The following is a 25,158-nucleotide window of genomic DNA, read 5'->3' as shown; positions in this document are numbered from 1 at the left end:
TGGTTTCTCATTGGGAACTGAAGTCCATTTTCCCAGTGGAGCGTAAGAGGAATTCCAGAGCAGTGAGAACTCAGACTTTCTTGTCTCAGAGTCCCTTTTTTGTTGCCAGCTATTCTCCATTCCCACCTTCAACCTTTTTTATTTTTATAATTTTTAAATTTTTTGTAAGTAATTTTTATTTTTAATTGAAATATAGTTGATTTATAATTTTGTATTTTTTTCAAGTATACACCGTAGTGGTTCAATATTTTTCTAGATTTTACTCCCTTTATAGTTATTACAAAATAACGGCTCTATTTCCCTATGTTGCACAATATATCCTTGTTCCTTATCTATTTTATACATAGTAGTTTGTATGTCTTAATCCCCTTTCCCTATCTTGCCCCTCTCCCCTTCCTTGTCCCCACTGGGATCCATTAATTTGTTCTCTATAGCTGTGAGTCTGTTTCTGTTTTATTTTTTAGATTCCACATATAAGTGATACCATACAGTATTCACCCTTTTAACTGTTTTCCCAGAGGGATTCCATGCTGAGAGTGTAGATTATTAATTTCCCAATCTGATACTTTTGGTGTTGGGGCCTCTAGAAGTAGAGTCTCTAGAGATGTTTGTGGGGTTCCCAAATCTTCCGCTTAGCAGTGAGGAAGGCTGTAACACATCTATGAAGTGTTTCCCAAAGGTAGCTTCTTCTGTTTTCTAAAGTCAATGATGCCAGTGAAAGATGCAACAATCAGTTTAGAAAGAAGGAAGGTAGTCTTTTACAATTAAGCAAGTCTCATTTGTATTATCCAGAGACAGCCACCTTGTAGCGTTCTCTTTTTTAATAGGTTATTGTTCCTAGGCTGAGTTAGAATACTCACTCAAACACTTGTAGATATATATTTTTTGAAATTATCTACTATCATCCAAATGAAACATTCTTTTCCTACCCAGGAAAGCAATGAGTTCTCCCCAGAAGAATCAAATTTCAGTGAGTTTTGGAAGAGGGTCGAGTTGACATTCACTATACTACAAAAGAGCTTCCTTTATCGGGAAAGCATATGCACCCTAGTGGAATCAAATACTGCTCTATTTGCCCACATGGACCATTTAAATTAGATTACACTTGAGAAAAAATGAAACAGCCTCTTTCTTGTGTTTGGAATACCACTCACTATCTGGATTTAAGGAACATAATAAATAGTGATCCAAGGCATACCATGCAGCCACCAGTGTGACCCGGTATAACATCACAGTCTTGTATTACATGAGGTGAGAATGACTGAGTGTATACCAGGATTACAAGCCTGTAGAACAACCTTGGAAATCATACCTAGAGTTTAACTTTCTTATTTTAGAAATATAGGCACTGAGATTCAGGTAAAATGACTTGCCCATTTAATCCAATGAATGGTTGATCCAGGAATGAGATTCTTGAATCCTGACTACTCATCCTATGGAGCAGACCAAAAACGCATGGTCTGTAATGGCATGATAGGAAAAAAAAAGTGCTCTCTAGGAAATTAAACCTTAGAAACTAGAGAAATACTTTAAGAAACAAAGCAAAACTTTGCATCAAATGTGAACTGTCTATTATTATCATGTGCCTTTATATATATTATATTATATTTGGGAGAAGAAAGATTTCTTTCTCCGATAAAAGCTACTTCAGTTTCAGGTTTGGTCAGAGGGAAGTTGTCATCATCCCTATTGCCCTCATCCAACATTATCATGAAGCCCAGCCAGGTATGTGAGTCTTTATGATTAAAAGAAAATTAAATGGGCATTTCCCATTTGTTCTAGGAGTATAGGTTCTGAGGCAGACAGCCTTGTAGGGACAATCTAACTGCCCACTTGTCACTAGCACTTGACCCCTATATTGACAACTTCCAGCAATCACCTGCCTTGATTCTCTCTCCTCCATTATCTCATTCCTATATGTTGGATGAGTTACAGGAAGAACTTTCTTAATGATCTAGAAGCACGTGTCTTGGCTTCCTGGTTGAACCCCCTAGTAGAACCTAGTGCGTAGACGGGTACTGGGACCATCTCTTTTCCTGCTTGCTTCATTTTTCTATAGTATGCTGCCATGTCAAATTAGCTATCAGAATGGAATGAGTAATTTTCTGGGAATTACCAAAAAATGGTCCAGAGGAAGAGGCTCTGACTTCAAGTTAAGATCCAGGTTGAATGGTGGAATGGGAAAACCTTGAAGATGGGTGAATTTGAGAATGAAATTATACCAAGAGGGGAAATCAAGATCAATTTTAACTATGTCACAAATGTGACATAGGTGGGCCCAAAAGAAGAATCTCTGCTATTTGTATTTTTATTTAGCTTAAAACTGGATGGAGTTTTCCAATTAAAATAATAATAACTGAGTAGTCTTGACTTATCTGCAATCTATTCAGTTGATCAAGAAATATGCACTGTCTGTTGTATGACCAGAATTACTGGAAAGAAAATATTGATGAGAAAAGACTGCAACCAATATAAAGGAATCTCCTGAGGGTGGTTTTAACCTTCTGAGGTTAAAGTGAAGGCAGAAACAGAGAGTTCTCAATGAGAAAAGAGTGTCTTTTCATGTATACCCTTGAGGGCAAGAATCATGTCTTAATTATCTTTATGTCTCTAGAATGAAGAACAGAACCTGGCACTTAGCAGGTGCACAATAATGTTTGCTGAAGGAGTATTGACAATCTTTCTGAGTAAATGTAGAGAATGAGTAAATTACCTGATTCTTTTGTGCCTAATGACATCCCTGTCTCCACTTTTCCCCATTTCCCTGCTTAGATTACCATGATGAGGAAGTACATTTTGGCATCTCTAGTGGAGAATGAAATTCCTTTTCCTATGGAAGACATGTTTAAACAGAAGTTTAGATATAATTGAAAACTGTTTTGGGGGATGCAAAGGGATTTCCAGGAAATCATCAGGTCACATATAGTTTCTAGGACAAAGTGTGTTCAAACTTGGGAGCCCAGCCTTTTCTAAGTTAGTTTCACATCCATCTATTTTTTTAATAGGCTTTTCTACTATTCTTGCTGCTATGAGTCTGTAGAGGAAATAACAGATATCAAGAGTGTCTTTCACTCAGGATAAAAAGATATTTATCAAAGGATAACTGGTGATAGGGGGGTTGTCCTGAGTTTATCCATGGTTATTTTATTTGACATTGCAAGGCATTTAGTTGGGCATAAAAGATAGTTGCATATTAAGCAGTTAACTAGCTTGTGTGATTAACACTGAGAAGTGGGATAGTGATCTTGAAAGAAGGAAATTTTAACGTAGTTTTTTTGTTAGAAAAAGTGAATTTGGCTAGATTTTACGGAGAAGGTTGAAAATAAGAATTGATATTTTTTAACTGGGAATTTTTCACTGACTCACTTCACTGATGCAATTCATGGATGCTCCTCTTTTTGAAAGCTCCAGTCACGTTTCCTTAACAAAATTCTGAAGACATTATATTGTGATTTTATCTATCTCCCTTAAAATAGACCACTGAGTAAAATACTTGAAGACAGGAATGTATAGATGAATTTGAGGAATCCCTGGGGATATTTGAACTTTATTCTGAGGGTGCTGAAGATTAGGAAAAAATGTTTTATGAAGAATAAAAGTACAACAGTCTGGAGGTCAGATTGAAGGATAAAACCTGAAGGTAATGAGACAGCAAATCCTGTTGATTAAAATAGTTCAGATATGAGAGAAAAAGAGGTGGTACAGTGGTGATAGGAATAGATGCAAGAAGTAAGACTACATTCATGTATTTCTAGGGTAGAGACAAAAGGTTGTATTTGCTGAGTACGGGAGCCTGGAAAGAGAAAAGGAAAAAGTGACAAAGCTTTTAAGCCTAATAGACTTTTTATTTTTGTCCCACATGGTGGGTAAAACTCCATAGCATTTGTACAAATGCCAAATTTGTTTTCCAGGTCTAAATAATTTGTCTCAGAACTGTCAGCATTTCTGTTTTCTCTCATTATTTTCTGACTTCATTTACTGACCTTGAGAAAAGTTAGGTTCTGTCATCTCATAAGTTTTCCAATGTCCTTGTTTTGTACTAGAAAAAAAGGAAGGGAAATTGAAAATGAAGACAGCTCCATCACATTCTGTTTGATATGGAATCACTGGCTATTTAATCTGCTCATTAAATTCTCTTTGAGTCATTTTTTTCCCCTTTAACAGGTAGGTCCATAAATTCAAGGACTTCTAGCAATAAAAAAGGAGTAAAAAATTATCTAGGAGGAAAATAAGAGAATGGTCACACATTCTGAGAGATGTAGAAGCTAAAGTCTGGGTAAATGATATGATTTGTTGTGAGCCATGTTATCAGTTAATGACAGCATGCTGATTAAAAACCTACATGTACTGACTTTCAAACCATTGCTCCTATTGTATGCTATAGTAGTTCTGGCAAAACTATAGATAATGTGTGAAATCTTCCGTATGTTTACAACTAAGCTAACTTAAAAGTTACTGCACAGACATGTATGTATGACTGCAGAGAATTTGCAGGAAACCTCATTTAGTTTCCACTTAAATTTAGACAGTCACAAAGAACAATTTAACATTTATCTCCTCAACTGTAGGATAACTTCTATTTATTGAAACTTTCTGTCAAAGAGATAATTTTCTGTGGGCTTCTTACCTTCCTGTACACCTTGCAAGCAGAGGCACTGGCTGTCTTTGTTCTAGACTATTTTTTCAAGATATTGGTATAGCAAACAGCCCTGGAAGATAGAGGAACAAAGATCAGGCATGCTTACTATCCGATATAAAAAAGAAAATGGCTCCCTTTGGAGCAAAGTACAGATATGCTTATTACCTACTATAAAAGATTCAGGGTTCCTCTCCCGTGTACAATCCACAAAGTGAGCAGGCATCCATTTGGACCATACAGATTTACCTCTGTGAGAGTTGGGAGTAAGGGAAACTGACACAAGTATGTTGATGTCCATGCTGCTTGCTGTGGTGTGAGTAATAAAGTTCTTTGTCTTGGACCCAGGAGTCTCATATCTTCTGCCAGCATCCATGAAATTGTAGCAGGCTAACTTGTTAGCTTGCAAGTAGGATCTCAATCCATCACAATTCTTAACACTTTCTAGGTAGAGGGATTTATGGATCTTGGAAAAAACTGATAACTAGCTAGGAATAAAGGTAATTTGAAATGCTGTATGTCAGTTTTCACTTAGATTCATATAGTTTTAGATAGAACAGTCTAAGATCCAAATGTGGCATTAATATCCCGGGGCTCACTGATAGGATTTGTGAAATAGTGCTTGCTCTCACCCTTTACATCCTATATAGCATTGCATATATTGTTGTTATATTCTAAATGTTTTTGTGAATTGACAGTCTGAAAGTTTTTATTTTTGGACACTTATGCAGGGTAAACTGGGAAGCAGATATTATGTAGTAATTTCCATATGTAGTCAGTGTGACTAAAATGGGTGAATTGACCATACTTTGGTTCCTGAATTTTGCAATAACTTCCTTGAGGAAGATTCTCCTACCTACCTGAATTTGGAGACCCCCTTTCCAGGTCTGTTGATCACTATATTATTAAGGCCTGAGGCATGATTTATTCTTAGTAGTTAAGCAGATTGACTAATTAAAATAGACACTGTCTGCTTTAGTTTTACTACTATGCAATAAACACTAAATATGAGGCCTAAATAGAAGAGGACAAATATTGAATGATAAAGGGAACCCACCAGATACCTAGGGTTTGTTAAGGCCTAGAACAAACATATCCAACTTTTACACAAATCACTAAATACTAAATTCTGGGCTGTAGTAACTGTGTAGGTAGCAAGTTAATAATCTGGCTTCCAATTATTTTCCTGGTATAGGATTTAAAGCTAACAATAAATACACTGCATGTCTCTCTTTTTAGACATTAGGGGAAGTAAGTCCTAAGTTGTAAGATACTTTTATTTTCTTTTTAAGCTTTTTCTATTATCAATTTTTTTGTGTGTGAACAGTAGAATTTAAGGTTGTTATCAGATCATGTTGTTGTTATATAGAACGATAAAATGGATGCAAGAGTGGGTGAGAGGCTAAGGAGGCTGTAAAGAAAGTGAGAATTGAAAAAGTGTAAAAGAAGCTGTTCTTCAAAGATAAAAAGCTTCCTGTGAGGTTGTTAGCCACAATGGCTTATATTTAGAAAGTACAATACGTGAAACATCTTCTGAGATCAAGAGAGACTTCGCTTTGAGAGGAAATAGTAGAGTTTGACTCAGAAACATGTAGTTAATCATTCTAGAAATTAACATTGATGACCTTTCTTCTAATAAAATAAATAAATAAAAGAATGCAGATCCCTGCAGTTCTAGCAAGCAGAGGCTGTTAATTTGAGGGAAGACCTTGTGTTTATAGTATGCAAAATCAGCCCTGTACTTCATCTCCCTCACGGCCTACTTACTTGCTAGCCATCTGTGGTGATTACACTTTCCAAGATGGCTCCCATCCCATATGCTCTTCTTCAAAGTGACCTTTCCATCCTTCCTATCAAGAGGTAGAGTCCACAAATGAACTTATCTACAAAACAGAAACAGACTCACAGACATAGTAAACAAACTTACAGTTACTAGGGGGAAAGGGGTTGGGAAAGGATAAATTGGGAGCTTGAGATTAGCAAGTATTAACTACTATATATAAAATAGATAAACAACAAGTCACTTCTGTATAGCACAGGGAACTATGTTCAATGTCAGTGACCTATAAAGAAAAAGAATGCTGGAATGTATATATGTATATGTATAACTGAAACATTATACTGTGCACCAGAAATTGACACAGCATTGTTAACTGACTATACTTCAATTAAAAAAAAGAGGTAGAGTCCATTTCTTTATCTCCTGAATCTGGATTGGCCCCGTGACTTCCTTGACCAATAAAATATGGCAGAGCCCTTAACTGCCCCAGTACTTTCCACATCCCTGCCTCTTAGAAGCCAGTTGTCCTGGAAGAATACAGCCACCTTGAGACCCACATACAGTGAGAAGCCTGAGCATGTGGAGAGACCCTGGAAAATGAGATGCCGCATGGATAGGCCAGTCAGCGCCAGATAGATGAGTGAGGATGCTATTGTGGAGGTGGATCCTCCTGCCCTAGCTGCCTCACTTGACATCACGTGGATACGAATGAATCAGTCAGCTGAGCCCCTCCCAAATCTCAGGCCCACAAGTTTGTGAGCAAAATAAAATGATTGCTTTAAGCCACTTAGTTTATGAGGTAGTTTGTAATGGCAATAAATATTTGGAATACCATCAGTCTGGACTGGATGGTAGTCCGAAGTCAGAGAGCACTAACAGATGATAAACTCTTCACTTTGACCTTATATTCTAAACAGGAGGAATAGTAGTGTTTGTTCATTAATAACTCATTCTCAGGAATGATAAGATAGCAAACTAGCTTCATTTGTCAACTGTCTTTTTTATTATAGCTATCTGTTCAAAGGCTCTTTGAAGCTTTAATGTTCATATTTCCACTACTTCTCTATCATTCTTGAGGGTCTTTGGCAAAGAATAACATTGTGAAAAACAGTTAATCCTCCTTTGACTTCTACTGTGATTCTGTTAAAGTAAACCCTGATCTAAACTTGGGATATTTTTCAACTTTAAAAAATCAATTATTTTGTCTATTTGTTTCTCTACATCTAATGCCTGAAACATTTCTGACTGATATATAATGACTCAAATAATTTTTCCCCCATTCTGTGAGTAACTGAGCCATCACTGGGCCTGTGTGTTTGCTGAGGAGGGAGGACTTCTTGAAGTTCATTTTAGTAGAGAGACACCCCATTGGAAGACATTGATAATGGATTAGGAATGAGAAAACCTGGAATTTAATTCAAAGTGCTACTAACTGTAGGTACAGTGTTGAGTAAGTAGCTAAGTAGTGCTCCAATTTTCTTACTTGTTAAAAGTGAGGAGCTGAATATAGTGGTCTCTAAGTTACCTTCTAACATTGTGATTTTTTTGTGGTTTTGTCACTTCTGTTACCACCATGGTTATACATCTTTTAAAGTATGGTTTATATTTATATAAGATTTAAGCCTCTGGATTATTAAATTTTATTATTATTATTATTTTTAGTGGGAGGCATTTAGGCTTGCTTGCTTATTTATTTATTTATTTATTATATTTAATGGAGGTACTGAGGATTGAACCCAGGACGTCATGCATGCTAAGCATGCACTCTACCAGTGAGCTATATTCTTCCCACTAGCTTATTTTTATGCTGAATATTTATCAATGGACACATACTTTCTCTTTATAGTTAAAAAAGAAAAAAACATTTGTTGTAACTTTTAAGCTGGTTTAAGGTTTAACATGTTTACAGTAATAAACTTAAATTGTATTGGAAAAATATGTCTGTCAAGGACACAGCCTGCCCCAATGTGCTATTCATTTGCATCTGCTGGGAAACCCAATTATAACAGCTATTTTCAAGAACTCATATCACTGGAGACTGAGCAGAGTGACCCTAGTAGAGCAAGCAGATCACAGTGTGTCCTAAAAATCTGACCTAGACAGGGACATGTACATGGTGAGCTCACCCACATTTTGTTATTCTCCAATGAAATTCTACATTTGATCCAAATTATCATCACTGATATTGATGTAAAATGAGACTATAATTACTCACTCTGCTAATTTTAATTCTTGTGTGTCTCAGGTGAAGTTAGGTGCTAAAATTGTTTGCCATGGGTCCCAAAAGCTCCTTTTTAGGTTGGACATGGTAAGTTTCACAACCAAATACTTTGGTAAACCTTATAGAAGACTGGCTTAAAGGGAAAGAAGTAGGGCCCTAATCAGTTGTTGTTGCTGCTTCTTTAAGATCCATCTCAATGCAACCTTTACTGAGTCCACTCCAATCCAGAGCAGGACACACACCATGTTTACATGAGGAACAAGGGTCCTTCTTCTCAATCATTCCTTGAATGGCAGGCTTATTTAGTGGACTAATTTCTCTCTAATTTCTGTTACAACTTACATAAGAGCTGAGGGTTCTTTAATTTAAAATAAAAATTGATAATATTTGACATAGGCTTTCTAAGTTTACCCATGTGAAGATTACCACAGTGTAAAAGCTGCTCAGTGAGGTGGCATGTGTCCTTGTCTTCCTTCTGCTCCTAACTAGTTGCGGAATCTAGGGAACAATCTCTACTCTTTCTGAATCTTGTTTCCTCTTTGTTAAATGAAACAGATTTCAAAAATGTTTCTCTGAGGCCTCTTCTCCATTGGAGACTTTAATGAAGATGAGATCTCTTTCCTCTTGCTATTTAGATGGGATGTCTCCCCACCACTCTCTTCTTGCTTCTCACTTCCTGCCAGAGCTTGTGACTGTAACACCGTTAATGGTGACAGACTAACTAATGCATCTGTCCGCTCCGCCATCATGATTCCCCTAGACTGCTGATATGGCCTTTTATTTTATTTTATTTTATTTTTTTAATATGGTTCTTTTTTATTGAAGTATAGTCGATTTACCATGTTGTGTTAATTCCTGGTGTACAGCATGGTGAGTCAGCTATATATATATATTCCTTTGCCTATTCTTTTTCATTATTGACTATTATAGAGTATTAAGTATTGTTCCCTGTACTATACAGTAGGACCTTGTTTAGCTATTTTATGCAGCCTGTTAAACACATTGCTTCTCATTCATTCTCTGTTTAGGTCCCACTGAATAGTTCTATATAAAGAATCTTACTTTTAAAAACACCGTATCTTATCATTTCACTTCTCTCCTTAAAAAGATAAAAATGGCTTCATGTGGTTTTGCAGTCTGAATCCCAAATCCTTAACATGGCTTACTGGATTCTTTACACTTTAGTCCCAGACTATACTTCTGGCCTCTTCTCATGTCACCCTCTTCTCTTACTTTGCTGCGGCCTAGAGTTGTCCCACAGAAGACTGAGATGATGGCTCATTGCAAACGACTGCTTCATTTTAGTTTAAATCTGCTGCAGTAGGCACAAAGAGAAACTTTTGTGAAAGGACACCTGGTGATACCAGGCTGAGGGGTGTTGCTGGGTGTGGCTTCTTAAGTCTTCCCATTCCTTCATGGAAGGTGTGCTCAGTTTTGTGGTCATGAAATTTTTCCCATCCAGGTTGAGGACTGGTTTGTCTATCTCCAAACGTGTTCCCCAAAACTCCAGAATAGGTATGCTACATGGTTGCAAAATTTTTCTGGCCATATCTTGGTTTTAACATCCTAGTTCTGGGGACATATTCTTCATAAGCTAACAAGGTCATCTTGTTGCATGATTCACAAGTTATATATTAATGTTTAGGTATCACACTATGATACCTACATGGGGCAATAACCAGTCATGGACAAGCACACTTGGTGATACACTAAGGCCTAGGATGGGGTCCCACTGTGAGCCTGGCTAGGGGCTACCACACAACCAGGTGGGTCTTGGCTCAGTTCTGCCAATGCCATGCTTCTTCCCACCAGAGGCATTCACCGTGCTGTTGATTCTGCTTGAATCATTCTTTCCAAACTCCACTTTACACCTTTCTTTCCACTTAGATAATTCCTAGTCGTCATTCACATCTTCTCAATATTCAAGTCACTTCCTCTCAAAACTCATCTTATTCTTTCAGACTAAGTTGGATGTCCCTTTTTGATGCCTCCATAATACCCTTAACATCTCCTATAGAATTATTACCCTTCTAGTTCAATGACAGTCACCACTTTTACACTGTAAACTCTTTAAAGGCAAAGATGATCTAATTCATGCTAAAGCCCCTAAAGCAGGGAGTCTGGCATGTAGCAGTCTGCCACCCAATAGAAGACCTGTTACTCAAATAAAGGGAATAATGAATGATGGAAGAGGAAGACAGATGAGAGGAAGGAGAGGACCACAGGGAGGGAGAAGTACTTCCTGAGGATGCTGATGGTGGAACAGCAAAGAACTGGGAGAGAAAAATGAAGGTTTCCTGTCTGGCCCTCGAGCCTGACTTTAGCTTCCAAAGAGGTGTAACTATTAGACAGACTCTCCCCACGTCTCCTACGGAAGAGAAACAATATGGAATAAGACTTGTGCGGAACACCTGGCAATTCAGGAAAGATACTGGAGGAGAGCAGTTCTGAACCCAATTCTGTGTACATTCCAACTAATACCAGGACTTTTTTACTGTGAAATTTGAGAGACTAAGTTTTTCCTTTATTTGCTATCTTCATATTTTCCCCAATTGATAACAAAAGTGTAAAAGAAAAGAAAAAGAACATCCTTAAAGAACCTCAAGAAGGCGTTGTGTTTGCTTATATGATAAGCTAGCATTCTACGTTTCTGTTCTCAGTGAGGCAGAGAAGGGAGACTACCATGGGCAGAAGCACGGAAAAGAAACAGGAAATAGGAAAAGAAACAAAGGCTTTATCCAGGAAGGGAGAGAGGGGGAAGAGGAAAGTGGACAAAAGCTACTGAGATACAGAATATGAGATTCTGATCCCATTGACCTATTGGGCATCCTTTTTTCTCTCCTACCTCTAGTCCAATGTTGCTCTCCTCATCTCTTATGATTCCCCTCTAATTATTTGTGGTCCTCTTTTTTTCTTTTTTTAAATCAGACTCGCACCTTTGCTCCCAGATATAGGACCCATTCCCAATCACTCTGCTTTGATGCACTGAGAGTGTCACTCATATAGCAGGCATCCTAAAATATAAAGGTGACTACACGTTCCTGGAAAACATGAGTAGATATAGTAAGCTACCAACGACAGGCTGACTGTTGTAACAAACACCATAAGCACAAAACCCTCATGAGAGAAAGCTACTCAGGTTTAAGGAGGGTCAGTGGAGGAGGGAATGGGAGGCAGAGGGTCCCCGCTCTACCCAGGGATTCAGGGACTCAGGCTTTTTGAAACCTGTTGCTCTTCCACCTTCTGGGTTATATCTTCCTCTATATTCAGCCACTAGCTGGGTAAAGAGAGAAGATTGCTCACGGGCCGTTCGTATTAACTCGGTCTGGGAGTGTGCACGCTTCCACCCACATGCCACAGGCTGGAACTGGGTCAGATGGCTGCGCCCATTCGCTAGGGTGGCTGGGAGATATGACTGTCCTAGTTTCCTAGAATTGCCATAACAAACTACCGCAAACTGGGTGTCTTAAAACAACAGAACTTTATTCTCTCACAGTTACGGAGGACAGAAGTCTGCAGTTAAGGTGTTGTCAGAGCCCCGCTCCTTCTGAATCCTTCCTTACCTCTTCCTCGCTTCTGGTGGTTGGGAGCAGTTGGTCTTTCTTGGCTTGCAGTTATGTTGCCCCCATTTCTGCCTCAGTCTTCACATGGCTGTCTTTCCACGGTGTGTCTCTGTGCCCAAATTCTCTTCTTTTTGTAAGGATACCAGTCATTGGATTAAGGCTCACCCTAATCCATTATGCCCTCATCCTAATGTGATTACAACTACAGAAAGCCCTTTTCTCAAGTAAGGTCACAGACACTGGAGGTTAGGACTTAAACATAACCTTTTTTTGGAAGGGGAGACAGTTCACCCCATGACAGTGGGTTATCTAGCTGGCCAGGAGGAAAAGGGAAATTGTTTGATGCCCTGCTCTCCAATCTCTGCTGAGTCGTTAAGATTCTCTACAAGTAAAAGTGACTAGGAAAGACTTTTGAGGGTTTTAGAGAACTAAGCCTTTATTAAAAACATGGTTTCTATGAAAAATGTATTTTGAACACCAGACAACTTTGACTGACAAATGAGCTTTTGGAAGATAACCTATCTCTCAGATGTAATTGCTAACACTTCAGGGAACTTTATCCTGCTCAAATAATGTTGCAGTTAAAAAAAAAATAGTATGTGTCAGATTTTGTAGTACTATTTTTTTTATACAGTTTATTTAAAAAAATTTTTTTGGTGGGGGGAAGGTAATTAGGTTAATTAATTAATTAATTCTTTAATGGAGATACTTGGGATTGAACCAGGACCTCATCCACACTAGGCATGTGCTCCACCGCTGAGCTATACCCTCCCCACTGTAATACTACTAATTCTAATGATTTAACAGAATAGAGTAGGCTTATTATAATTAATATAATCACCTCTAAACTCCATGCCTGTAAAATATGCTTCACATAAAGCTAATAAAGATTTCACTTTTCTACTTGGGTCACTGTCTTCTCTGCCTGTGGTTTCTGCTCTTGGCATTTTCCATCTAAGTCTCTGCCCATCTTACTTACTGTACTTTATTAAGTGGCTGCTCTTCGTTGAAGCCAGCCATGATTTAATAAAAGAGCAGTGACTTTAGAATCAGAAGAATGTTAGCTCTGTAGGTTATTAACCTTGTTATCTTGGGAAAGGCACCCAAACTGCTTTTCAACCTCAGTTTTCTTACCTGTACTATGATTGATGTAAACCTTTCCCCTGTGTGGTTGCAGGAATCCCCTGAAGTCACTAAACATTTGAGTGCCTGCCAGCTGCCCATATTGTTACAAATGCTTGGGAAATCTCAGTGAGCAAAAAGCTCAGTCATCATGGGTCTTCCATGCTAAGAACCAAAATCAATCCGTTCTAAACTGCTTAAAAATGTAAGGTACTCTCATCACTACTTTTCTGTCTGCAGCAACTCCAGTCTCTCAAATATCTTTAAAAGTCTTATTTGAAATTATGCATAGCTCTTAGATGTCAGAACATACAGAAAATCACCTAAGAAATGAAGAATTTACCCATTAGAAGTTTAACCATAAATATAAACTCATGGTAAATATTGAAAATGTTTTCTTATTGTACTTTAAAGTAAACCTTGGGCTCCTATTATATGCCATACAATGTGCTAGGTTCCATGGGGGGGGCAAAGATAGACACTCATCCTGCCCTCAAGGAGCTTAGCGTCCAATTGGACACATGCCCATGAAAGCCTGCACCACGTGGACAGAAGGGGAAGAATTTCCAGTAGAGAGGCACAGAGAAACTGATAGAAAGCTTCAACAGAGAAACACACTCACACCACCACCATGGGGGTGATTGACATGCTCTTTATATGTAAAGTATATCTTCTAATCCTATAATGAATGTATTGCTACTAGCACCTGTTTATCTACTTGCTGAGATCTTTATTTCACACTTTGAATAGAGGTGTTTACCTCTATGATATGCTGGTCTAGTATGTGTACAATATGTCCACTCTGTAAAGAAGGTATATTGTATAATATTTTGGAAGGAGCGGCCAGGAGGTGGTAGCTCATTGTCAAAACTGGAGGCCTGCATCAGAGCGTTTAAACTGTGTTCTATATATTTGGGTGTGGACAAAGAGGCACTGTTTTAAGAGGCTGATCAAACATAATCAGAAGTTGCTGACTCGTGAAGTAGTGAAATATGAGTACATCTGTTTGCGATTTACATTGTAAAGGTGATGGAAAAACAATGATTAGGTTCCTAACCGGGCTACCCAACCCATTGATTGAAAAACACATTCTGGCATCAAATGAGAATGAAGAGTGTTAGTAAACACATCTCTCCTGTAGTTCCAGTTGCTAGAAAAGTTTTCCTTTTCCCTTCTTTTCCGCCTTTGGGTGTCATAGTTTTTCTAACACATTTGACAAGAAGTGCTCACTTCAGGACCTTTGACCTGCTTTTCTCTTTGCCTAGAATATTCTCCCTCCAGATAGTTGCTTGGCTGGGTGTCTCACTTTGTTCAGGTTTCTAGAGAGCAGAGAGCGTTCCTCAGCTCCGTATCTATTTAGCATCTGTCTCTCATCTCTCTTTATCCTGCTGGTTCCCCCGTAGCTCTGACCACTATTCCTTTTGTTTACTGTCTAGTGCCCCTGTTAGAATAGAAGCACCATGATCGCCAAAAACGTTGCCTGTTTTGCTCACCACTCTGTCCCTGGTGGTTAGGGCACTGTGTCCCTGGTGCTTAGTTTCTGGCACAAGGTAGGCATTCAATAAATGTTTATTGAGTAAATTAATCCAGTTTCCAGGCTGAGGGTGCTCCTAAGAAGGTCAAGTTCACGGAAGTGCAATGGGGATGGGTGAGGGAGTAAGTGAGGCCTGGAGTGAGGGGGAGCGAGGGAGTAGGAGGATTTCAGGGGGGACTTTGGTGAGGGCTCTGACAGCAGTGGGGGCTGGGCTTTGAGAGGCTGCTGTGAAAGTTTCTCTAGGGTTTTGTTTTGGAAAAACAGAGGCCTATGGCCTCTCTCCTGTCTGTGGGATCCAGGCATGACTGGTGGGATCGATCTGCTCAAGCAGAAGGAGGGTGGAGGGAATGAGAGGCAGCAGGATAGGATTGACCCCAGATGGGGAAGTGGCCAGGGTCTTTGGGGCAGAAAGGCAGAGAGAAAAAGCCCTCTCAACAGCAGTGAGGGGAGAAGGTGTTTTCTTGCTGTATTTACTGGAAAGATGAACTCCCAATTTTGGTAGCCATTTTCATGTGAGAAGCATTTTTTAGATAGGCTTTTCTGACTTGAAAATTACCTATATTGGTAATAATCATGAGATTAGCAATAGCAATGACACATTTACATAAGTGCCTTCCATTTTCAAAGGGTATTTGTATATGTTATCTCACTGGTTTAATCCTTACTCAGGTTTTACATTTAAATATTCTGTGTGTTATACTTTGAGTTGTTTTCTAGGAAGAGGGATGCATATTCAGTGTGCATATATGTGTATTTGTATAAAACATGTTGGGTTGCATCTACAATTTAACATGTATAAATACACAAATAGGGCCACCTCAGTCCAGTAGATGAAATTGTGTTTCTTGTTATAAAAACAAGCCCGGATTTCTTTTCTTATCAAGAAGAATTCTGGAACTTTATATTATAAGCACCTTAACATCAGGAATTGTGATTTATTCATCAGTTAATAAAGAAAATTAGGTTAGGAAGATTTGTAAGATCAGTTATAACATATTTTAACTCCACAGCTTTCTTATATTTGTATTACCTGAGATGTTGTACTTATATGTCCGACAAAACTTCATTAACTTGTCTTTAATATGCTTTTGCATTGTGCTTGGTTCCTGGAAATTCAGTGATCTCCCCTGACCCAAACACACACACACACACACACACACACACACACACACACTCTGGCTTCAAGAAATTCCTGGCCTGTCAAGAAATGACAGCTGGGTAAACGTGCAGTTGTGCAGTGTTACAGGTGCTCTGTCAGAAGCATTCAGTGAAAAGAGGAGGCACAGAGGAGGGAGTGGTCTGTGTCACCTGGTTGCTGGGGAGCCTGTTGTCCAGGCTTTGTAACAGAAGTCATCCTTGAGCTGAGTTTTGAACAATTATCCCCTGGAATCAAGTGAATAACATCTTAAAAATGTAACTTTTACATTTACTTTAGGATACGAATAGCTAATCCTTTTCCTTGAGTAGCCTCTTCACCGGCTAAAATGTACCTCTTCAGGTTGACACACAGGCAAGGGTGTTAGAGTTTTCTCATTATGCATTGTGTCTGTTCTGTGTTGAAGTACCTGTAGCAAGAAAATTAAGTGGAGGTTTTGTGTGTGGGTGGAGAGAGCTGATCGAATGCGGGTGTGTCAAAAACTAACCAGCAGAGTCCCCAAATTGTTCGAGTCCCTGGCATTTTTTCCCCCAAGGCTTTCTTCATTGTAACCCGTCCCTGGCGGTAATTGGTTGAATCAGATTTAACAATGCAGTCAGATAAACAGTTGTGGCAGCTGCTGCCATAGCAACGTCACCGTCCTCACCCTCCCAGCGCGCGCCCCTTCCCCACCCCTCCTCCTCCTCCTGCTTTCCTCCAGTAAGTGCATCTTCGCTAGTGGTCTGTACAGGCGGCAGGGTTTAATGGCAGAGATATTTTATTTCCAAACTGTTCAAAATGATGAACGAAGATGCAGCTCAGAAAAGCGACAGTGGGGAGAAGTTCAATGGCGGTAGTCAGAGAAGAAAAAGACCAAAAAAGGTAAATTGCTGGAATTAGGAATGTCTGTATATAGGGGTGTGTGTGTGTGAGCGTGTAATGTCAGTGAGGCTTTAGAATCCGTGGAGTGTTGTGAGTAACTATAGAGTATATCAGTGCCAAGCATTGCTGTTTAAAGAGGCAGGTGCAAACGCTGCTTTTTGAAAATAGGAAAGGGACCATGATTCATAATGGATTCGTGGACTGGAGCATGGTGAAGTGAGCAGAGATAAGGTGTGTTCGGCATGAGGATTGTGGCCACTGCTGGATGCCTTTGGTGTTAATTGGGTACAGAGAGGGTCATTTTATTTTTAGAATGGGTGTGTTTCAAAGGAAGTGTTAAGCAAGGTGAATTGGGAAGCAAAAGGAAGATTTGGGGCCAGATGTGTTTGCTCTGTGATGATCTTGAGATGGCTAGACAGCAAATGCCTTTTGGTTCCATGCAAAGTGTCTTCTTCCTAAGGAGAAAAGACTGTTGTGACAGGGAAAATATAATCCCCAGCATGATATTTTCTTTGGTTTGCTTAGCTCCTCTGCAGTTTTCCCAGACACTAATGTGACAGACAGCTCATTCACTGATTAAAATAAACAGCTAACGATATTATGGGGTGGGGGCTGTTGGGCACACAAAGCGGTCTGTAGGATTTCTTACCCTGGCACACATTCCACACCCTTGATTTTCATGGAAATGATACCAGTGAGAAACAGTGGGGAAAGATGTAAACTATTCAGCCCCACCCAATGCCAGCACTTCTTTCTTTATGGCCTGACTCCTGGTAAACTGTTGCAGCCTTACAGAGCTGATTGAGCCCCACCTCCGAAAGAGATGCCTTTTAAATAAAGTCTCCTAAAACCCATTTATTCCCTGAGTCAATAATATGGGCTGGATCTGTGATTCTCATGTAAATGGATTCCAGTAGTAGATGGTATGGGGTTTTGAATGAACAGGTTAAAAACATAAGGATCCTGAGCAAATGAGTATGTTTTATTTTGATAATGTTGAAATTGCATTGTGCTTCACAATGATAGATCTCTGATGTACTAAATGTCTCATATTTCAAAAAAAACTAAAATAATTCAGAACCTCTGATATTTAAAAAATCATTGTATTAGCAAACAAGGGATTAGTATATTTGCACAATGCCATGTAATTTGATAAAAATAAGCATGCCACATATGACAGCTTTTAAATAATAGCATGAAGATAGTGATGCAATCTGATAAAGGCTAAAGGATAATTCAGGGCAGGCGGGAACATTGGCAGAATGTCCTTCTGTACCTAGGGATTCTGGATCCCCCAGACCTGGAGGGCATTTTATAGAATGTTGCCTAATTGAGCAACATTTTTCTTTTAAAGAAAAAACAATTAGAAAAGAGGAGAGCAAGAGATAGGGAAAAAGAAAGGAAAAGGGAATTTTTGCTTGCATTCACAATATCATTTCAAAATTCTCTTCATTTCTCTCTGAAGTCCCTGTGCTGTATTAGAAACAATATACTCAGAAGTCCTAAAAGGGTGGAGAATGTATCTCAAGGAGATTTTAAACTCTGAGTGATGGCATTAAATTCACACACCTAAGGCATCTTAAAGTATATGATGGGGTCAAGAAGATGAAATTATCATATGTGATAACTATAATATTTTTAAAGCTCCATTTTCCCAAACATATTTATTTTAGGGGCAAATTTTTTTCCAAACTTGCAGTCAAAATGGTAGCAATTAATCGCAAGTTTTGAATGTGTTGTGTATGTTTGTGCCTACATGAAGAGGCATGTATTAAATGAGCTGTTAAAACACGGTGCAGTTTGAGAGTTAAAAGTAATTTCACTCCAAAAGAAAACACACACACACAGGTGAACATCCTTCAGCTGGGCAAGTCAGGTGTAAGTGGGTTTGAATCTTAACTCTCCTTTATATGGCGTGTTTGGAACCTATCAATTTCTCTGATCCAGGTCTTCATCTGTAAAATGTGAATAATTATGTATACTTTCGGTATTTTGTAAGGTTTGGAAATAATGTATATAAAATTTTTAGAGCAGTATGTAGTTGATGATAGTAACTTTAAGGTTTTGTTGCTGTTCCCTTAAATAGAAATTATTTATTGGAATAAACCATGTAGAAGGAAAGTCTACTTATATTTTAGAGAGAGGTAGAATATAATACTGGTACTTCGCAAAGGCTTGTAGTCATTTTTCAAAATGTTGAAAGTTATGGTCTATAATTGGAAACTTTTTATCTCATACAAATTCTTTTTTTAAAATTAATTTATTTTTTAATAGCAGTACTGGGGATTGAACCCAGGATCTCATGCATGCTAAGCACACACTCTACCACTGAGCTATACTCACCCACCCCCTCATATAAATTCTTGAGATTTACATAAATGTACCCTAGGTCTTTAGATTCCCACTTCACATCTTTTACATAGCAGGCAACTTAAATTTTCATATTTAGAAACTTCTAAATTGTCCAAGCCACGAAATACAATACAATGCCCTCTCCTGGTAAATTTAATAGACCATTAAATGTGCTTTGTTAAGGAAATAATAATCAAGAGATAAGCATCCCTAATAAGGATGAAATCTGAGAAAGAAAGTCGAAGAATTGGAGCAAAGTCAATGTCCTCTCACTTCGATTCTATTGTCTGTTTTTCTATGAGAAGTTCGTATTGAATCCACTGTAGGATTCTACATAAGCATCCAGGATTATGGACCACCAGGATCACTGTGGCCTGGGTGTTGATCTTACACATTGAGTCATATTTTTTTAATATATGCCTCTTCCTCAAGTAAATATTTAACAGATGAGCCATAATCCTCTTGTTTATTCTATACTTCATACAAGGAATTCTTCTGAGGGACAGAACTAAAGAGACCTTTGCCACAAAACCCACATTGTGAGAAAATAAGTTCAAAGAGTTTATTTTATGTTAGAGTTTTAGTATCTGGAAGACAGAAATTCTTTCAGCTTTTCTTAAGAATGTCTGTTCTGACTTCAGTAACTGAGCTTGTCAATGCCCTCCATGAGAAGACCACCGGGACACATCAGGGGTTGGGTGTTTTGGAGTTACAACTCACTGCAGTGATGGAGGGTGCACATCATGAGGAGCCGAGTTAGCAACCACTCACTAGATTTGGGCTTTGAATGAGTGATTTGGGGGAGAGTCCAAGAAACTGGGGGCTCACTCTGGGTTGGGTGCTCTCAGAAAGCAGGAACAGTTTTAGGATCTTGTATCCCAATAAATCTGATCTCTAGGATGGCAGACTAAAGCTGTAGTTGGTAAAGAAGCAGCAGCCTTTCAGTTAGCAAGAGAAGTGGGTGTCTGGTAGTTTTGGCTTGGACGATGTTCATGTTTTGTCTGTATTTAGACATGATAAGGGAGTGGTGCCATTTTTGTCCTGCTCCTTCATGGTCACAGGGTGGTCTGATCTGATGATGATGCTCTGTGAAGTTATTTACGTTCAACAGTGAACACCAAGGTCAAGCTGATAGTAACAGGCCAGCTCCTGGATGTCAGCAGCTGCTTTTCTCTTTCTCAAGCTTGAACACAAAGACCCTTTGGAGAGAGAGAGACAGATTTGCTACTGGATGCTCCTTAGTGTCCAAGGAAAACAAATCAGATAGCTTTTTTGCTCAAGAAACCTTTTTCATCTAATACTTTAACAAAATCATTTCCTCAAGGCTCAGTTATTTCACACAAATAAATATTGCCTAAGGTGCAGATTTGGGATTGGTTTTCCAGTGATGGTTCAGTGGAGGAGAGGATATGGGAACTACTCTCTCACCTGAATCCTGGACTACAAGGAAGCATTGGGACCTGTGTGAAATATATCAGGGTGGATTTTTAGCCTATTCTAAATCCCAGGTGACTCTATAAAAATTTCTTCTTCTGGACACTATTTTGGCAGATTAGATTAAAATAGTCCAAGGCCATATTAGTGTTCAGTAATTGACACTTTCCAATTATGTATCAATGACATGGCAGTGGGTTTGCACTGGAACAGGTCTAGGAGCCTTTGATAATTTGCATAAAGGATGATGGAAATGCCTGAGCATCAGTCACACGTGACAGAGCTGTGTGAAACCACTAGGCTTTGTGAGTTCTTCTAAAACAGGTAAATAATTAAGTGGCTTTATTTCCATTTTCCTCATTTGGTGGAATAGCTATATAAAGATTAAAATATAAGTAAGTACTATTGTTTTTAACAGAGTTATAAGCTAGAATGACAGAGTTATAAGATAGAATTCTGTAAGATAGAATATAAGATAGGATATCCAATATTCATTTAAGAAGTTTTGATCTGGAGCATTGTTTTAAAATATTTATGAGCAGTGCAAAAATATTTTGATGTTATATAATTTTTTTGCTGTTCACTTGCCACTGCCTAAATGGGGAGCTGAGAGTGGTACCAGATGTGTGATTGAAATGATGCACCATTGAAAGATGAATGAGAAACATAGTTAAGGTTTATTTTTACAGCAGCCACAGAAAGCTTGGCTTTTTTAGTGGAATCAGGTAGCAGATTCAACATTTGGATATTCAAGTTATCTTGCAGTCAAATTAGTACTGAATTTAGTTGGTGCCTTGTCTTGTTCAGTCAAGTCTACAAAGTCTTTCATGTATAATATCCCCATTTCTTCATTTTCCAAAAACTTATGATTGACCCTCTATTTTACATCAGTTCATAACCCAAAATAACATGTGTTGCCTGAAGACAGCAATTCCCCATCACTGAAGGTATTTTAAATGACCATCTGTCAGAGATGATGGAAATTTTTTTTATTGGATGGAAAAATCCCTTACAACCTGGTATTCTGTGATTTTCTTTTTTATGTCTGTCTCTGTTTCCATCTCTTTTGACCCACTTTCATAATACTGTTTTTTTTCATGCTAATTTCATATGTGAGTAATAGCTAGATACTAATCCTATAATATCTTTTTTAGAGTAAAGTGCTATCTGCTGACCACAACTACCAGAATTACCTGGGTTGTCTGCTAAAAGAATAAAATCCTTAGGACCCACTTTAGATCTGTGCAGTCACTTTTGGAGATTTTTAACAGGCTCCCCACTGTTTTTTATGTGCTCTAGAGTTTAGAACCATTGCGTTAGAATGTGGTCAGTAGGCATGAAGTAGAGCTATTTTAGAAAGAAGAATCTCTGATTTCAATTAGATGTGTTAGATTCCCCTTACATTTGTTTCTTTTAAGCCTAGATGGCAACAGCGATGACACAAAGAAAGAGAAAGAATTTTCCCCCTTATTCTACCCCTAGAACCTAGAACTGCTTCACATACACGGTCTCATTTAATCTTCAAAATAACTCTTGTTGAGTATTATTATCCCAGTTTCGTAGATGAGGAACTGGAGACTCAGAGACCTCATGTAGAGATGGTGCTGGAGAAATGATAGGCAGTTTTCCCACCAATCAACAAGTGACATATTTTGAACCGTTTCTCCCGTGGAAACCAGATGCTAAGCTATTCTATGCTAAGCTATTCCTGTGTCTCTTGCAAAGCTTCTAAGCTATCTATAGCCTCATCTTCTAAGATAGCCTCCAGATTTTTTCCTCCAATGTTTTTTTTAATCTTTATAAAAAAATCTTTTGTTTTTTTTTGGGGGGGGGGAAGGTAATTAGTTTTATATATTCATTTATTTTATTTTTATTATTTTTTTTAAAGGACTGGGGATTGAACCCAGGACCTTGTGCTAAGCATGTGCTCTACCACTGAGCTGTACCTTCCTCCTCCTCCAGTGTTGCTCCCTATGTTTCATCAGTTGATCACATTCTTCAAAATGCTCACTCTAATCTCTGGGAAGAATACATAAAATGGATTTCTTTCTCAACTGTCCATAATTTTCTTCCAAGCAGGACTTCTCTTGTCCCTCCTTTTGCTTTCATTACATTTTGTGATATATTGGTGTGGCTGTTTCTTTTAGTTTATACAGACAAGGTACTGGGCTTTGAAAATCCACAAAAATGAAGGAGACAGCAAAAGAAGTAAACAGGTATCTTCATGTGGATCAGGCATATTGCATTAAGCTAGCAAAAAAAGTTGATCCTACTTTCACAATTTGAGTTCTAATTCTCTTGAGGAACTTTGTGAGTGTGCTATTCTCAATAATTGTTCTGTGGAAGGCTCTTTTTGATATACTTTTTTCTGAAGTGTTTGAGATTTCTTTTTGCTTCTCGATAAAGTTTCTAAAGAGACAAGTGATTGCATATTGAAATAGAATTGCAGATTTTTAATCTGTATTTGTTACTGCCTTGTCCCGATTCAGAGTCCACTAAATGATAAATGTGTCTCTAGCTTGATTTCTTTCCTGCTTGTATGCTGTTCCAATTCCTGTTGGGAGCAGAAACAAAACCACTGCCTATTTTTATCTCAGTGGGCAGGAGCAGGATTCATCGCAACAAATCAACGTATCATCTCAGTTTCCTTTTACTTTGGAAGGGTAGAGTTGGAATTGCTACCAAACGAGACAATCTTTTCATAGAAATACTTGAGACCAAGTAAATATGATAGGATATTTCTTTTCTTTGAAATCCATTAATACCTGCCAACCCTTCAGGGAGGGTCAATTTTTAAAAGCTGGAGGGAGACAGTAAGAACGGTTCTAGTTAACGATACACCTAAATCTAGAGGGTAAGCTTCGACTTAGTTACCAGACCAGGTTTTTATTCATGTTTTTCTGGTAACTTGCAGACAACTGCCATCTTCTTCTACCCACTAATTTGTGTTTGTGCTCATTAAGACAAAGACCTTAATTTCTAACATTTGCTTAATGAGTTTCAATTTCTAAGAATCAGCTTGTTTAACTCAGTTTAATTTAGATGTTTTCTCCTGACACATAGGAAAGCTCCTTTAATTCAGTAATTTTGTATTGGTTTGCTAGTTATATTGCGTTGCAGTAGCTGCTATGACATTGCTGGGCTGAGAGTCAATGATTGATACCCTCACAGAGTTTATAATCTGATTGAGCAGACATTTCTTCTCCACAAAATGTCCAATCCAGAGAAATATTATAAGTATTATGTAATACATTTAAGTATTATAAGTAATGATTATTACAGTGTATATTGCTGAAAGTAATCCAACAGGAGCCTGGAGAAGAGCAAGAGAGCAGTGTGATTTTGTCAAAACATTAAACCATACGAGTGGGTGAGCAATAGCCCTGAGCCTTGAATTTCAGATAATATTTGAGTATGAAGGAAGGGGATACACAGACAATCTGGATGGGTTAGTCCCGGCCATATAATTACAAGTCACATTAAAGGTTAGGAAACTATTGAGACGTTTATTATGGTTCACAGTTATGAACTTTGTGGGTGCTCTGAGCTTTGGTCAGTTGTAGGCTTACATTTTGGAGTCCATCTCACTTGGGTGATTATTTGGTGTCCTATGGCTTGTATCTCTCTAATCCCACTCATCTTATCTGGGATGCCTTGCCTCAAATATATTCATGTTTATACATTATTTCTGTAGTCAGTAGTAAATTCCAGTCAATAAGCCTCCAAATTAACAAGGCATCTCGATCTAATAGCAACCCTTTTTGAAACTGTACAAATAATCAACTTCTGCCTTTACCTTAAGAGACACTAATATGGTTAACACAGGACGGTAATTACCTAGAACACTCATACAGGAATTTCTAAGACTTTACATATCAGCTGAAAATGGCTTTTATCATTTGGTTATTGCTGTATCTGTAGTAGGTTAGCCCACTTTGTGTGTTGGCATACTTTTGAGTTTGCTCCAAGTAGCCAGGTCCTGTTGGATTTTCAGATCCTAGAATATGAAATCCACAACTTTTCCCTTTTTTCCGCTTGCCTGGTCTGTCTACAGGTTAATGCACGTGGTCTTTGTCCATCTTCATCAGACCAATCACTTTACCTCTGGCCATCTTTGACCTTCTAGGATAATTATAACCATTGCCAGCTCAGAGAGCATTCCAAGTTAAAGAGAAAGAAGTAAGGGAGTGTTTTAGAAATAAAACTGTGAAGACAGAAATATGCATTAGGATCTGTGTGGCTTTTGCAAGTTTGAAGAAGTTAAAAATGAAAGGTGGACCATTCTAGGATGTTTCACCAAGTACTAGTTAAGTGATACCTTTTTACAGGTATTTTAGTGTAATAATGTAATAATTTATCATAATGCTGATCTTTGACCATAAATATCTCTATGTGGCAAATTGAATCAGTTTAGGGCAGGGTGTTCTAACTTATAAAAAATAATTGAAAACTTTAAAAAAGCAAAACATTATGGGAATTGTATATGAGAACTTTCGTAT

General features: G+C 38.2%; 1 protein-coding gene and 1 long non-coding RNA gene across 5 annotated transcripts in view; one reads left to right on the top strand and one right to left on the bottom strand.

Annotated features, from left to right (window-relative positions):
• The window catches only part of ANK2 (ankyrin 2), a 521,075-nt gene that overhangs the window by 193,617 nt on the left and 302,300 nt on the right, over positions 1–25,158 (top strand). The gene's annotated exons all lie outside the window — the stretch shown is intronic.
• LOC140700106 (uncharacterized) lies at positions 3,825–12,283 on the bottom strand. Of its 2 annotated transcripts, none has more exons than XR_012078326.1 (4): positions 12,201–12,283; positions 6,404–6,519; positions 4,628–4,709; positions 3,825–4,039 (listed from the first exon to the last, which is right to left on the bottom strand). It is a non-coding gene; the product is annotated as an uncharacterized lncRNA (long non-coding RNA). The 2 variants fall into 2 exon arrangements; XR_012078327.1 differs by having other exon boundaries at positions 6,404–6,486; positions 12,201–12,274.

This window comes from Vicugna pacos, chromosome 2 (assembly GCF_048564905.1).
Source record: "Vicugna pacos chromosome 2, VicPac4, whole genome shotgun sequence".
In the NCBI taxonomy this organism is placed as follows: domain Eukaryota; kingdom Metazoa; phylum Chordata; class Mammalia; order Artiodactyla; family Camelidae; genus Vicugna; species Vicugna pacos.
Note: the sequence above shows the minus strand (reverse complement) of the source record. Positions and strands in the feature narration are given on the sequence as shown.